Source organism: Sander lucioperca, chromosome 2 (genome assembly GCF_008315115.2).
Source record: "Sander lucioperca isolate FBNREF2018 chromosome 2, SLUC_FBN_1.2, whole genome shotgun sequence".
Lineage (NCBI taxonomy): Eukaryota > Metazoa > Chordata > Actinopteri > Perciformes > Percidae > Sander > Sander lucioperca.
In genome coordinates, this window is record NC_050174.1 from 17,705,918 (window position 1) to 17,722,742 (window position 16,825).

At 39.5% G+C, this 16,825-nt stretch overlaps 1 long non-coding RNA gene across 1 annotated transcript; it reads right to left on the bottom strand.

The window, feature by feature from the left end:
- Positions 1 to 4,462: 4,462 nt before the first annotated feature.
- LOC118496473 lies at positions 4,463 to 5,078 on the bottom strand. Its single transcript, XR_004899052.1, has 3 exons — positions 4,974 to 5,078; positions 4,664 to 4,827; positions 4,463 to 4,572 (listed from the first exon to the last, which is right to left on the bottom strand). It is a non-coding gene; the product is annotated as an uncharacterized LOC118496473 (long non-coding RNA).
- Between the last annotated feature and the right edge of the window lie 11,747 nt (positions 5,079 to 16,825).

Here is a 16,825-nt window from a genome sequence, read left to right on the forward strand (position 1 = left end):
GAGACAGAGAGAGAGAAAGGGAGAGAGGGAGATGGAGAGAGAGGGAGAGGGGGGGAGAGAGAGATAGAGAGGGAGAGAGCGAGAGAGAGAAAATGAATAGTTGAAATAGTAATAACTGTAATACTGTCAAAGATGAAAGTTGAAATGAATTGCCTGAAAAGGCTGAAAGAAGAAATACTTTGTATTATTATCAGACATTAAACACTGCATAGAACGAAAAAGCATCAATCTAGCTGAGATGAGATCAAAGGCGTAAATCCCAGGGGGTGAGAGGGGGTCAGGACCCCCCTATCTAAGGGTTGTCCCCCCCTAGAAATATCATTAAAAACAATGCTGTGTATTGTAAATAACATTATGATGTGTACTTAAAATATCTGTGTAAGTACTAAAACAATAGAAACCCCAAAATATGCTTTTTAAGTTTAGAAACATTTTGAGTCCCCCCTCCCTTGAATCATAGTGGTTTGGTCCACTGCCTGCTGTACGTCAGGACTCGCATCGGGTAGTGACAGGAATGTAGCTAGTAAGTAGGCGGTTCAAGGCTATTTTATTCACATTAAACATCGGATGAAGTTGTTCTTTTCTCAAATATAAATGATGCTAACTAATTAATAAATTAGTCATGACAAAAAAGTTCGCTATGTTAGTGTAATATAATGTAATGTTACCTAGCTTGTTGGATATAAATGCAGCCACTACAACTAAAGTTAACACAGTCATATCATCAGTTCAAATACAAACAAGCGTGATACAATGTTCATACTGATAATAATAATATTTCAAATCATTCAAATGACAAATGCATGTACAAAAAACAAAGTACCAAAGAATAAAACTTGGAAATGCCCTCTAACAGTCTGTAAAGATGATAGCTGACTTTAACAGATGAATAAGAACACAAAGAAAAAAGGTATTGTACCTAATACCAAAGGTAAGTGAGTGAAACATGTATTAATAACAAACTGGTTACTGGCAAAACCAAAATCCATAATGCCTAAACAGTAATTGTTTTGTACTACTTCTACATCTGTCATTTATCTGTTAGAAAACAGATCACGAGGGAAAGGAAAGGTTGATATGAAAAATAAATGCATTATATTAATTGTGATAAAATAAAAAAAATAAGCATCCACTTCTGAGGCATATAAGTTAGATATTAATAAATAAATTAAATTAAATTGTTGTCATACTGTTTAGAAAGGAAGCCAGTGTGCCCGACGGGTATGTTCCAATGGTTTAGAATATTGTTGTTGTTTTTTTAAATAAATAAAAAGAACAGAAAAATACAATAAAACAATTCTTGCAAAACCAAAATCCATAGTGCCTAAACAGTAATTGTTTTTCTACTAGTTTTGTAAGGCAGGGCCCAACAATATACAGTGGTGTGAAAAAAGTGTTTCCCCCCTTCCTGATTTCTTATTTTTTTTGCATGTTTGTCACACTTAAATGTTTCAGATCATCAAACAAATTTAAATATTAGTCAAAGTTAACACAAATAAACACAAAATGCAGTTTTTAAATGAAGGTTGTTGTTATTAAGGGAAAACAAAATCCAAACCTACATGGCCCTGTGTGAAAAAGTGATTGCGCCCTAAATCTAATAACTGTTTTGGCCACCCTTAGCAGCAACATATGCAATCAGGTGTTTGCATTAACTTGCATTGAGTCTTTTACAGCGCTGTGGAGGAATTTTGGCCCACTCATCTTTGCAGAGTTGTTGTCATTCAGCCACATTGAAGGTTTTCAAGCATGAACTGCCTTGTTAAGGTCATGCCACAGCATCTCAATAGGATTCAGGTCAGGACTTTGACTAGGCCACTCCAAAGTCCTCATTTTGTTTTTCTTTAGCCATTCAGAGTTGGAATTGCTGGTGTGCTCTGGATCATTGTCCTGCTGCAGAATGCAAGTTCCCTTCACCTTGAGGTCACAAACAGATGGCCGGACATTGTCCTTCAGGACTTTTTGGTAGACAGCAGAATTCATGGTTCCATTTATCACAGCAAGTCTTCCAGGTCCTGAAGCAGCAAAACAGCCCCAGACCATCACATTACTGTTATTATGTTCTTTTTCTGAAATGCGGTTGTCTCATCAGTCCACAGAGTATTTTCCCTAAGGTGTTGGGGATCATCAAGTTTTCTGGCAAAAATGAGGCGAGCCTTAATGTTCTTTTTGCTCAGCAATGGTTTTCGTCTTGGACCTCTGCCATGCAGGCCATTGTTGCCCAGTCTCTTTCTTATGGTGGAGTCATGAACACTGACCTTAACTGAGGCAAGTCAGGCCTGCAGTTCTTTGGATGTTGTTGTGGGGTCTTTTGTGACCTCTTGCATGACTCATCACTGTGCACATGGGGTTAGTTTGGTCAGCCAGGCACTCCTGACAAGTTATGTTTTTACTTTGTTTACTAGTGTTATCTTTGTCTTATATTTAAATTTGTTTGATGATCTGTAACATTTAGGCTAAGTGTGACAAACATGCAAACAAAATAACAAATCAGGATATTGTTCCCATCAGTAGGCCTATGTCCTATCAACTAAACTAACTGAAAATTAAATTAAATATATCAATTGTGATAAAATCAAATGGCTCCATAGTGTATCTTTCAATATACAACATTGTTAAGGTCGGCTTCACTCTGCCTGCGTGGCGTGAGCGTGGCGTGAGCGTGGCGTTTCTGTTGCGTGTCAGTTGCGTGGCGGCTTGCTTGTCACATGAAAAATAGGCGGCAGTCCTATTTCTAGCATGCACACGTTTTCGGTGCCCATGAGACACATGAGTGGTGTCACGCAGGCAGTGTGTAAGCTCTAACCTGGGAACATGGGAGCCGAAATAGGAACGGACACGCCACGCAGCTGACACGCTCAGGCCACGGAGCCAGTGTGCAGCCGGCCTAAGCCCTACCATTAAAGGCTTTTTACATGGTTGTTAGACTGAGGCTAATATCCCATGTTTGGTTCAAGCTGCAGTCGCCCTGTACTGACACTTGCTGTCATTTTATCCCAACATTTAGCTCAGTTTACTGAAATCCCACCAAATATATATATATATTTTTTACATCTGTCCTCTCTTCCAGATTCAGTTAGTTCAGCTGCATGTAGCAACTAAAGTAACTGAAAAGTTTCCCCCTTCAACTGGCATATATCTGTTAGAAAACAGATAAAGAGGGAAAACAGAAAGGTGAATTAAAAAAAAAAAAAAAAAAAAAAAGATATGAATTGTCCTGAAACATAAACATAAGCATAAAATGTATTTATAATATAAGGTGGAGATAAATAATAAAAATAACTACAAAAGTATTGGTGTCATACTGTTGAGAGAGGCAGGTAGGTCAGTACAGTATGTTTCAATGGTTTACAATATTGTTCAACCCTACAAATAAAGGCTTTTCACATGGTTAGACTGAAGGCTAAAACCCCAAGTAATGTATCCCGACATTTAGCTCAGTTTACTGAGCCTCAAAATAATGCAGGGTTATCCTTGACTTTGAAGGAAGATAGGGTTAGAGTCACTTGATTGTCTTCTGACATTAGTTCTTGACGTTAGTTCTTGACTAGTTCTTTTGACAAGGCTTATTTAACCAAGTCATGTGTTTTGGGCATTCTGAAGACAAAACGTTCAGCTTTGATTACACCGACTTAAATTTAAACACTGTGACACCTTTTCAGTAGGGTTTAGATTAGCCCAAGGCCCAGTTTACATGTGAAAATCCTTTAACACGCCTACCAGCTCAAACCCCACACTAATAATTATAATTTTTGTGATATATATTCCATGTCGTCCTTTCCATTTCCTTCTGTGTGTGTGTATATATATATATATATATATGCATGTATTTTTTTTATATATATATATGTATTTTTTTTCTGTTGTGTCCTTTCCTTTTCCTTCTGTGTGTGTGTATATATATATAAAAATATATGTATTTTATATATATATATATATATATATATATATATATATATATATATATATATAATGTATTTTTTGTCTGTTGTGTCTTCCAAGAAAACAGAGAAAGAAGGAAAAGGAAAGGATGACATGAAAAATAAATATAAAATAAATAAAATAAAAGATATTGTGATGAAATACAAAATAAGGTTACATTGTTCGAATTAGACAAGGTATTGTTGTTGGCACAAACCAAAACTCTTAACAGAGCATGGTGTAATTGTGAAGATGTAAGGGGCTGTAACATTGTGACCTTTGATGATCCAGGGGCTGTGGAACTGCTGCTTTCAGGTATCTGGCCAGTCTTTGGTGGGAGGACAGCATCACTTTTGTGACGTTGACGAGCAGAGGCCTTAGATGGAAAAGTAATGCCAACAGTGTTTTTGTTAGATCTTTGGACAAAAAGCGAATTTGTACTAAGTTAATAAAAATAATAGTTACCTTTAAAACTTGTTTAGGGCAAAGTGTAATGCTGCACTCAGGAGGCGCTGTCTCTCTGACAGCGTAAATTTGGTTCCCCGCATCAGTTCACCTGATCACTCGCCAAACGTCAACAGTAGTTAGGCTTTACTGAACTGTGCACAGCATTGGATGCAAAGCTGTGGACGTAGGAAAATGAAGCAGGTCCTGACAAGAGAAAATAGAAAGTTGTTGTAATAAACTGCAGACCATGCAAAAAACATGTTCAAAAGTTACATAATACACAATAATTTAATACCTTGAACACTGCTGCAAGGCAACACAACATTTCTGTCCAGTGCCATTTTACACAGAGTAGTTTAGGAAGGCTGCATGGGGTTCAGCTTCTTGTCATGTTTAGCCTTCTTTATAGTCCTGATTGTCTCCACTGTGTGAAGTGGAGTGATCACAGCAGAGGCAGACCTGCAGCAAAAAGTTCATTTAAATTACAATGTACTGCTAGCTGTAACAACGGTGTTGCAAAATTGCTGCGTTATTACAAAGTGAATACAGGAATAAAGACACAATTAAAGCAATATAGAAAGCACATATGAAATTAGAATCATTACCTTCTGTTGTGAAGACTCTTCAGCGCTGTCAGGTGGAAAGCAGGCAGTGGTGGTCCATTTTTTCAGTTTTTAGAGCCAGAGATAATGTGAAGCAAAGGCAGACAGGTGTTATCTCATCCTCTGCTTGGAAGAATGACTGGGACTAGCATGAAGGTTAAGGTGTCCCTGTGTGGTCCAACAGTGATTGTCTGTCCATTGTTGATGGACAGTTAAGCTGCTGCTGCTGCAGCATCTGTTGTTGGTTGTTGTCGTTCTTCACAGTGATGAAGGAGGTGAGGCCATAGCTGGCGGTGTCCTCACAGAGGACACAGGAGAACTGTGTCTCTCGTCCAGGGGAAAGTAAACGTAATGAGTTATAGTCTATAACAGCCACCCACCCTGAAATTGGGTGGCATGTAAATGTGGGGTTTCAGCTGGTAGGTACCAATACACCAGAAAGTGCGTGTTACATATAGAACACGTACTTTCTGATGTATTTCTGCTAGCGTAAATGATAGCAGCTGTGTACAATGCTGTACACAGCTGCTGAATGTTTAGGGCTGTACTTGGGATGTACAGCCCAATATATCTTGTAAATATATCTCATAATAATATGGTTACCTGAAACAATTATGACCAATCACATTATCCAATACTGCCAAAAACTTAACATTACCAAACAAAATGAGACCAACAACAATGAGGTATCCTAAAAAAAAACACAACATAATGCTCAGTGGATTTTTGACATCTGGTACAGCTGCAAATAAGACACCTTTAAATTATTAGACCATAATGTATTTTATCATTGCAGATTTCATTAATTTAGTTTTTTAAATCAAACTGTTATCACTTTTGGTATTAGGTACAGACCTTTTTTTCTTTGCTGCCATCTTTATGGACTGTTAAAGGACATGACACAGTATACAGGATTATGATAACTGTAATACGTTCTCATCACACCAGAGTGGAGACAATGCTGCGGTTTAGAGATGAAAATGAGGTCCAGAAGTGTGTTCTTATCTGTGGTGGCAGCAGTGATGACTTGAACATATCCCCGGGACTGAAACAGCTCAAGGATTGGCTTACTTGCGTTGGATAAGTGATTCTCGTTGAAATCCCCACAGACAATGATAGGGTGGCAATCCATGACCTCCAATGAGTCCAACAGGCTTCCCAGGTTTGACAGAAACGATGTCACACTGTAGTCCGGAGGTCTGTACACAGCTGCAATCAAAGCACTCACTGGGGCTTCAACCTTCAGAGCCAAAAACTCAAGGTCAGTGACATTATGTATGTACTGTTTTTCACGTACTTGAATGTGCTCTTTCACATAAACTGCAACGCCACCACCACGTTTGTTGGCCATCTGTGGAACATTTGTGTAGGACAGGTGTCTGTTGCGTTTGAACATAGTGTAGCCCTCTAAATGGAGACTGTCTGCAACAAAGGAGCCTTGTAGGTGAGTTTCTGTGAGACACAAAACATCTGCTAGACACAGTTCATGGTGGCTCTTGATGTCATTCACGTGGCATGGCAAACCTTCTGTGTTATGGTGAACAATGGTCAGAGTGTCATGTCCGTTCACAGCCTGTGTGATTTTGAGAAGAGGCATCATGTCATCCAAATTGACTTGTCTCATGGTCCGTAGGGCTCCAGTGATTTGTGAGTTGGCATATATTTTACTCTCGTCCATATCCAGAATGTGCAGTCCGCTGAGAGAGGTCACTCTGCTGACAGCTACGTAAGCCATGCCAGGTTCAAAAATGTGTTTCAGTGACACTACAGCTGATGTCCTTGTCATACCTTGAACCTTATGAATCGTACAAGCAAAGGCCAGTTTAACAGGAAACTGTCTGCGTACCACTCCTTTCTGTTTCATTTTCTCCTCTGCTCTGTCGATGTACACTAGATCGTCTGGTCCTCCTGGTGCTCTGTTACGATAATTCCTTCCAGCTGTTTCATCATCCATCTTGAGCCCGAGCATAGTGACATGTGCGACACCATTTTGTTCAGAGGATATTACCCTGACTAGCGTAGCGAAAGATCCATTCACCAATCCTTGAGACACGTCTATGTTTCTGGTGAGCATGACTCTAACACCTTCAGCTACGTTTAGCGTATCTGGTAACTCATTTCTGTTTCCTTTAAATGGTTTGGCTTGTCGTGCCATTCTGCCTGTCTGTGGATCCTTTTTGTAGTCATCTGCATCAATCTTGGTGATGTGAGAATGGAGCAGAGCTAACATTGCAGAGTTGTGTGAATCAACTTGTTTATTAGTTGCAAAAATGTGTAGCACATCAGTTGGACACAGTTCTGGTTCGGTGACGGCCTGTGACAACAAAGCTCTGTCTGCCTCGGACAACTCCTCTGACTTTTCTTTCACACGGATCCTGTTCAACATCTCTGCAAAGGCAACATCATCCTTCTGACGCATAATCTCAGTCAGAGTGATCATCTGAAAGTGTTCCTGCCACAGGTCAATCTCACATGGGTCATACACGCAGAGAGCCTTGGACTGTCGCACTGGTGGAAGCTGAAAAAAATCTCCAACAGCTATTACCGACATTCCTCCGAATGGTCTCTGACTGCCTTTGATCTGTTTGAGTCTCACATCAACATAGGCAAAAAGGGGCTTTGAAACCATGGACACTTCATCAATGATGAGGATTTCAGCATTTAAAAGTTCAGATCTGACTTCATCCAAATTGTTACCAAGGCCTTGAAATGGAGGTTTTAGGCTTCTCGGAAGTTTGAGTAATGAGTGCAGTGTGGAGCCTGATATGTTGAAGGCTGCAGTTCCAGTGAATGCGGTCAACAGGACAGTTGGGTTTGATATGTCGGCCTCCTCAGCGCGTCTCGGCAGTTTGCACAGTATCTTAGATGCCTCAGAGTAGATGCATTTGATTAAATGTGACTTTCCTGTTCCAGCGCCACCATTGATGTAAAAGAAGAACTGCTGCGGATTTAGGCCACAGATTCGCTTTACGCACCACTCTCTTACTGCATAAAACACACAGGCTTGTCTCTGGTTCAGATTCTGATACATTTGGCGTAACAGTATGGGGTCAAATGCAGGGGGCTCTCTGATGGCTCTGATTTCTGTTGCAGCATTAGCCTGATTACTGTATTCCGGGACATTATCTTGTTCATTTTCACAATCTGGCTCTCTTGCCTCCAGCTCTTCAATACACTCCAACCTCACAACTTCCGATTCTGGCGCCAGATTACACCATTCATCAATCACACCTCTGTTCTGCTCAAACTCCTCAACAGCATTCTCAATCTCGTCACTGTTTTTCTCATATTTGTCTCTGTTTCGTTTCACAATGTGTTGGACACTCTCCAGATGATCACAACCTGGTAGTTGCACACATCCATTACTGTAAAACGACTCATATGTGGGGTAATACGGTCTTTTCAGTTCCTGCTCTGATCGGTAGGGAACGTACAGTTTCAGTAACGTGCCGTAAAACTTCTCAGGATATTTTTCCTTGGATGCGCGGTAAAATCTGATGATAGCAGGCTTATCGTCTTTCCGCCTTTGCACAAATCCCATCTCATTCAGGAGGGGCAAAACATTTTTACCTTTCGTCTGTTTGCCATAGACAATTCTGCAAGTAGCTGCAAAATCAGCCAAACACATCTCCTCAAACTCCAGTGTTTCAGGTCTGGCTTTGTACTTGTCAGTCAAAGACGTCATCCACACATCTGAACATTCAGGTGTTGTGTTTTCCAGGGACGAGAGGGGACGACTCATTTTCACTGCGTTGTCATCTGTCGGTATGAATACGACACCACGTGAACACTTCTTCATGTTAATTCCACATGCACGACTCACACATTCCTGAGCGCTGACCTCTCTTTTTTTGGAATACGCCTGCATTATTTCCCTCATTTCATCACATTCATTGACGTTGTCTCTGTTGGAGTTTTCGATGACTGTTTTGAGGTACTCAGAGAGTCCAGATTCTTTTTTGGTAATGTAGCTGGTCAGATATATGATGCACGAATATGCGTTGAGAATATAACTGACATCAATGTTGGCATTCCAGGCTTCAAGTAGATGTGGATTATATCCATTTACCCAGCAGTCCTTGGGGTCACGCTTCAGAATGACTGCACTGGATTTATTCACCATGTTAAGGCATTGTTCGTACTCACTGTATGTCAGATTGCATTGAGCTAGGAGCTGCTGCAAACTCAGAGAGGCCGTTTCAGGTTCATTCAAAAGCAAGTTAAGTGGTTGGAGTTTTTGCTTTGCTTTTTCCACTTCCACTGGATCGATGCACTCACCAGGTCTCGTTATCACTGTGTTTCTGACGGGTGGTTTAGGAAAACCGAATCTGCATCCCGAGTTGACACTTCTGAAACATGTCCTTGAATGATTTTTGCTGTGTGTCTGCACTTCTGTGACTTTCTTGTACAGATCAGGTTGTGTATGTGGGTCAGGCAGCTGAGCTGTGATGTATTTGGACACAAAATCTAACACAGTCTGATCGTCGTCTTCGTCAAAAACAGGAGCACCATCAACCCATATGAGACAGTGTATGTGTGGACTTCCGCGATGCTGAAACTCAACTCTGTAAAAGAAGTCAACAACTCTGCCTAGGGGCTCTGCAGGAGATAAGAGCAAATCCCTGAATAATGCCTCAACACGCTTATCAAACATGCGCATTGCTGTCACAGGATTGCTTCGCAGTATGTCACACTTAGCTGACCAGTCAAGCCCTTCAAAATCGACATCTTCACCTTGCTGCCTTTTTATTGCCTCGATAACCTCAGGCCATCGCATTTCAGCTGCAGAAAACGTACAGAAGAATGTAGGAGTTCCCAACTGTCTGATCATGGCAAAAAGATCTCTTGTAGTTTTCTCCCAATAGGCTGGAGTTCCCCTTAAAGGTTGCATAAACCTCACGGCGTCTTTGTTTCGCACCAGTCTCTCCACCTCACGTTTATCTTGCAACATTCCCGAGGTAATATTTCTTCCATCTCTCGTAAACGGTTTACCTTTCCTGAGCTGTATTGTCATACTCGATGTTGCCAAATGCATTTCTGTCACAAACTGTGCAAAGAACAAGAAGTTTGTGTCTCTGGCGAAACGATCATCAACACCAAAAAGCCTTGCTTTGAAATATTTACTGGGTGTTAATTTAAGAGGTCTCTCTTCATCCAGTGTGTTCTGACCAGTCGGAAACTGTACAGGGAAAGCCATGGCCTCCAGTTTAGGTGTTTTGAAAAAGCTGACAGGATTATTTTTTTCGGCAGGTGCAACAGAATAGATTCCTTCGCTGAAACATAAAATTTCCTCTGCCACGTCACAAGGCTGAAGGCATGATTCCAGAGCGAAACCACCGTTTGGCATGTCACCATGTTCGTCGTCATCTCTCTGCTCATTTGGTTGTTCACCATCACATGACAACATGTCTATATCCTGTTCATTTTCAGGCTCATTTTCTGCCTCACACAGTGCATTACTCTCACACCTGTCAATTTCCATTAAATCAGTTTCATCATAAATCATCTTCCTTCATTGTAAGATCCACATCATCATCATCATCTTCATCATCAGGAAGTGTTGGATCACATAACTCAGCCTCATCTCTGATCGTTATGTCCTCATACTGTGGGTGGATCTCTTTGAGTTTATGCAGTGCACGCATGAGTTTAGACCATGTTACTGTCTGAAAAAGTTGGTGACCCTTATAACACAATCGTCTCTTCAGTTTTACTCTCATCACCTGAGACTCACTTCTCAGTCTGGGTAATGCTTCTACGGTTTCCTGTACCTCAGACGGGACACACACAACATTTCCTCTTATTAGTCTCTGGCGGCCTTTAGGAAGAGGAATAATCTTGGCAAATGCTATACATCTGGATGCAAGATGCCTTTCCAATATGTTGAGATCTGACAGCTCAGGTGGGATGTCAGCAAGCATTAAGTTGTTGGCTACAGCGAGAGCTGGCATAGCTCCATCTTTAAGATGATCATCACAGGTGTAACAAATCCACTCACTTCTTCTCTCATCAGGCACCTTGCAGTGTTCACAGCCTTCATCGCAAACATGCACATACTTCGCTGTCATGCAGGCTGCAACTATGTGTGGATTTTTCACATAATTTGACCTTGTGCAGGGGCGGACTTGGTTTGGAAACGAGGCTTTATGGCAGACAGTGCAGACATAGGTGGGGCCTTCCTTTGTATTAGATCTGAAAAGAGATATGGCCTCTTTGATTAAAGAGTTGTCATTTTCTCTGTCACTCTCACATGTTTGTCGATTTATCCATCTGTATTTCTTTTTTATTTTATTTGCACATCTCATTTTAAACATACTTCTAAACGGAAGGTTGTTCTTAAATCGGTCTCGCATTCTTTGTCTCATTAGTTGTCTGTGTCTATCTCTGAAAGCTTTGTCATTTGCATAACGCTGAGTAATATAAGATCGCATATAAGATTGCTGCCTCACTCTGAAGTCAACAAAGTTTCTGTAAAACGTTGTCATTCTTTGTCTTTTTCTTATTCGGAACTCAGGGTTTTCTCTGTATGAACTGTTCATTCTTTCTCTTTGTTTCATTCTAAACTCAGGGTTTTGTCTGTATCGGGTCGTTATATATATTTGTCTTTTTTTTTGTATTTCAGGATTGTTTTGATAGCGGTAGTTAGCACACTGACTTTTTCTTTGTTTGACTGTTTCATCAGAATATTTACTGCTTGAGTAACATTTTTTCTTTGCTTTATATGTTTCATTTGAAGCATACATTTTCCTTTCTTTGCGATACCTTTTCAGAGAGCAATAGTCTCCTCTTAATTTTTCTCCTTTGCTGTTTATTAAGTTTTTTCAGTTTACGCGAGACGTCATCACTGGCCACAGTATTTATCAATGGAGCACTCAAGTTTGACTTACTCTCAGTTGCAGAATTCACACTGAATTTAGATGATAATTCTGGTTCACTTTGGATATCATCAGGAAAAATGACATGAACCTCTTTATGTTTCACAGAAGATACAGACGTGAGGTTTGTGGACTCTCCCTGTAATATGTTATCAGAGACATCTGTTGCATCAGTGTTTACCTTTGAAATAGTTGAGTTTGAATTATTCAGCGCAGCATCATGTGATGCGACACAGTTCGAGCTGATCTGGCTAGACACTTCTGGTTCAGTTTCCATAGGAGTGAATACTTCATGTACAGATTTGTCACCGATGTGTGCACTCAGGCTTGTCTCCTTTTGAAGAGCAGTTGATACAGCAGCAGTGTGAGTTGTAGGCTGACTGTCTCTGTCTGAGATAGCAGTATTCAGGATGGCAGTATTCACATTGTAAAACTCCACAGGCTTCAACTCATAGTTACAGGAGGGCTGTGTTCCCAACATTCTGTGATACTTAAGGAGCCGATCAATCATATCACTAAGATGTGTGAATGTCAGCATGACAGCAGTACCAGGAGTGTGAGAACCAGGGTGGAGGGGCAAACCTTTGGCTGTTCTGGAGTGTGGATCAAAGAAACCGTATCTGCCGGACTTTGTTCTGAATACGGCAATACATAATACTCTCATCAGGAGCAATCCATACTGGACATCAGAAAGCAAGCAGCTGAGTCCGGCCTCTAGGTCCAGAAAACTGTCTAGAGCTCCAGGTAACGGTTCTCCTAATGTGCCATATCTAGAAAGTTGTTCCATGTCCACATAATGTGTATGCGTGCGTGCAGGTACTTCATGAGGGAGCTCGTCAGTATTCAGATAGATGTGATTAACTCTTTTTCTGACCTCTTTATACATTGCATTACCTTTATCCAAAACAAGGTCAAGATCTGCTCTGGTGATGTTTTCATTCTCGTGAAGGAACGCCAGAAATGTTAGTGAGTTGCAGGTACACTGCTTATTTCTGTTTTTACCATATTTAACAGAAGCCTGGCTACGGGATGCACGGACGTGTCTTACAGAAGGCTGACCTGCCGGATTTACATAGTCTGCATGAGAAGGGCCTGCTACACACTGAGGATGTCCACTCTTTACATTAGCATAAGATGCCTGTGGTGACACATCACTTTGACCTCTGTGGTTTACCTGGTTAGCTTCAGGAGAAACTGCCACACATCTTTTCTTTACCATGTCAGCATAAGATACCTGTGGTACACCTGGCTCATCACTTTGACCTCTGACTTTTACTGGGGTGACAATAGAAGGCCTTGCTTCACCATCGCTGTGACATCCTCTCTCATCAGCAGAAACCTTTGGTGCATCGCTCTGACTTCCCTGTGTCACACTTTCATCATCACGAGACGCTGCAGCCATCTTCACCTCTCCACAGCTCTGAGGACCAACACATTCTACCTGTTCACCTGCTGTACCCTGAACCTCCTTTGACCTCTCCCGGCGCAGACTTTGAGCTTGTGACCTCTTACTCTTCCTCGGCATTATGATCCAAAACCACAAATCTTGTTTTATTTTTATTATAGACAATCAAGATAATAAACACAATATGAATCGAAATATATTAACTTAGCAAGATAAGAAAGTAGATTAAAGCAGTATCTGCTCTTAGCAATGGCGATTTATATCTCAAAAATATTCTATTGATATTTATTTTAAAGCAAAACAGTAAGTGGTCAAATAAATGTTTTCCCACAAAATCTTTTCAAGTCTGTGAAGATATTATATTTAGAAGTAAAAGTTGACGTATCACACAAATTATATATGGATATACTGTATTTCAGCGGTACTTAAGTTTCTATATCTTCAGCAAATTGAAAACCAATAGGACAGGAATAGGGTTTATTTAGTATTTTAAGGCACTATCAAGAAATCTGTACGGATGTTCAAATACTGTGCTTTTCTAAGAATAACTTTGGTATTTGTATATTTATGGTTTTGTAAATGCCAGATTAATTTTTTTCAACCTTAATATATTCAGAGATTTATTTTAATATATGTAAAGAATGCAGTTACTCCTTACAGTTGGTTTATTTATTTCACTTTACAAAGGTTTAACCAACAATAAAGCACGTACAAAAGGTGTTGATGCCAACAATGTGGGTGGATCTATAGACGAGGTACAAATATGTGAATCAGAGACAAATAACACAATGTATGTAGTGTAATTACTTTTACACTTGTACAAACAAAAACTGATTATGTGTACTCTGGTGTGAAGATATTTGCAGTCAGAACAAACCTTTTGGTACAGAGCTCCACAGCAACACGGTCCAGGAACAACTACAGCTCTTTTCTTGTATAAATATAGATTTGGATTTCAATTTATTGTTATGTACATTAACAAGAGACAGTTTTCTTCAATGATACACTTTATAACAGCAACTTATATATCTGGAAATGTACCAGATTTAATTTTGAATTAGTTTTTACAGTCCAATGTTTGTGATAAAAAGCTCAACAAAATGTGTGTTATGTATGTGTCTTTTCAATTAATTTAAATTTAATGAACAAACTGAAAAATACTTTACTGTTACCAAATAGAATATTGATACAATATGGACAATTCAAAAATACAATAATAAGGTTTTTGCCAATTGAAAAGGCCAAATCAAATGTGTGTGAGAGAGAGACAGGAGAGGTAGAAAAAGTGTGAGCAGAGAAACTCACAGAACCATAAAACAGAATGATCAGGTTCCAATCAACCCATGAATCCAAAACAGATACCAGTAATCTGTTAATATCAGGTTCCAAAAGACAAGTTTCAAATATATCGTTCCAAAAAAACAGGTTTCTTGCAAGAATGCAAGGAGATAGAGCGGGATAGAATTAGAGGGATAGAATGATAGAATTTCCAAAATTTAGATAGATATATTAGATATGACAGGAGAGATAGAAAACCTCAAAATTAGATAGATGTATTAGATTTGACAGGAGAGATAGAACGTCTTATATTAAGGGATGAGTGGGTAGAGTGATAGGAGAGAGGTGAATGATCTCATAGATAGATGGAGAGGGAGGGAGAGGAGCTGGAGGCCAGCGGACCTGTAACACAAAATGGAAACATTGCATTAGACATACAAACAGAAAAAAAAACATTACATAAAAAGTGATTGCTTTGAATATGTGAATATCTTTTTAACATCAAGGAAGAAACAGATTATTGGTGTGATTTAGCTAAGAGGGACTTTAGTAGTGTCATTGTTTCACTAGGACTTTAGTAGGTGTCTCTAGGAAATCTCTGTATTCACTGACTTCTGTGTTCAATCACATAATGTTGCCTAATTTTTGCGTGTGTGAAGTATACTGTGGAGGGTCCAAGGATTCACTAACACAGATGGTGAAATACTAACTAAAAGTATGTAGAGTGCACAAGCAGATGTGTACAGTAACGTTAGACAGTAGTAGTATTTACTGCCGAACAAAGTGTCAAGGCAACACACGTCATAGCAACGACATCATTCATGTGTGTGAACATACTGTCGAGTTGCCACGGGGGTAACCAACACTGATGGTCCAGCAGCAACGTAGGGACGAGGAGACAAGAGCATTGGGGGGGAGAGGAGAGGATTTTCAGTTTCATTTTACAAGACAAGATATACACAACAATAATTTATTTTATTATCAAGATTTTTTTAGATCACTGTAATATTAAATTCATACGTAATACATATGTCCAGTGGTGGAAGAACTATTTAGATAATTCGCTTAAGTAAAATACTTATACCACAGTGTGTAAATACTCCACTACAAGTACAACTACAAACCCTACAAACGTTGGGTAGCTTGATCTACAGCAATGCATCATGTTCTATCAGATCATCATCTGTATAGTGAGGGATAGAGCAAGACATATCCAGTTTTACTTTAGAAAACCAAACTCAGCTTATTTAAAAGGTCCCATGGCATGAAAATGTCACTTTATGAGGTTTTTTAACATTAATATGCATTCCCCCAGCCTGCCTATGGTCCCCTAGTGGCTAGAAATGGTGGCCTATATAAAAGCACCCAAAGAGCACCATGTCATGGTACCTTTAATGAGTAGGCTACTTTTCAGGCTGGACAACATATTAACTTATTCAATATCAAAGTGTCCTTCGTGATTCATATTTAAAAAGTGTATGTGTCTGTGTGTGTTGTGGGGATGTGTGTGTCTCTCTGTGTCTGTGTGTGTGTGTTTCATATTCTATGTTTCTGGATTAATGATTACTGCTGCTGCATTAATGTGATTGTTGCATTTTACTGATAATTGTGCTAATTTTAACTCCTATATACTGCTGGGTAGCTTGATCTACAGCAATGCATCATGTTCTATAAGATCATCATCTGTATAGTGAGGGATAGAGCAAGACATATCCAGTTTTACTTTAGAAAACCAATCTCACAGTTTAATGAGTACTTTTTAGGCTGGACAACATATTAACTTATTCAGTTAATATATTCAGTTATTCGAAGTGTCCTTCGTGATTCATATTTAAAAACGTTAGAATGTATATTGTGGTAATACTTCTTTTTAAGGACGCAATTTATTTCCCTTTAATATGATACAAAACTCTTAGGACTTAATCAATATATCATAGTTCTGTGCAGTGTGCTTTTAATAGCCACAGTACACAGAAGTAATCATCACCTGGTGTAAATCATATGTAAATGGCTTTTTTCTAAACAAAACTTAAACGTGTACAGATGCTAAATAATTATCTACAGTCGAGTTATGTGATCTATTATCAATTTCAGTTATAGTATTACTATACTTACCAATCAAAAGTGCACAGCAGTATCGATGTTCTGTTGAGAAAACCAGTGACAAACTGTGAGTTAGTGGGTTCAAGGTTACAGTGTACAGAGACAAAAAACTCAGTAAATAGTAAAATGCTGCTATAACAGCAAGTCTGGCTGTGAGGCAGAGCAGCTATTTCATTTTTATTTTATTTTTTATG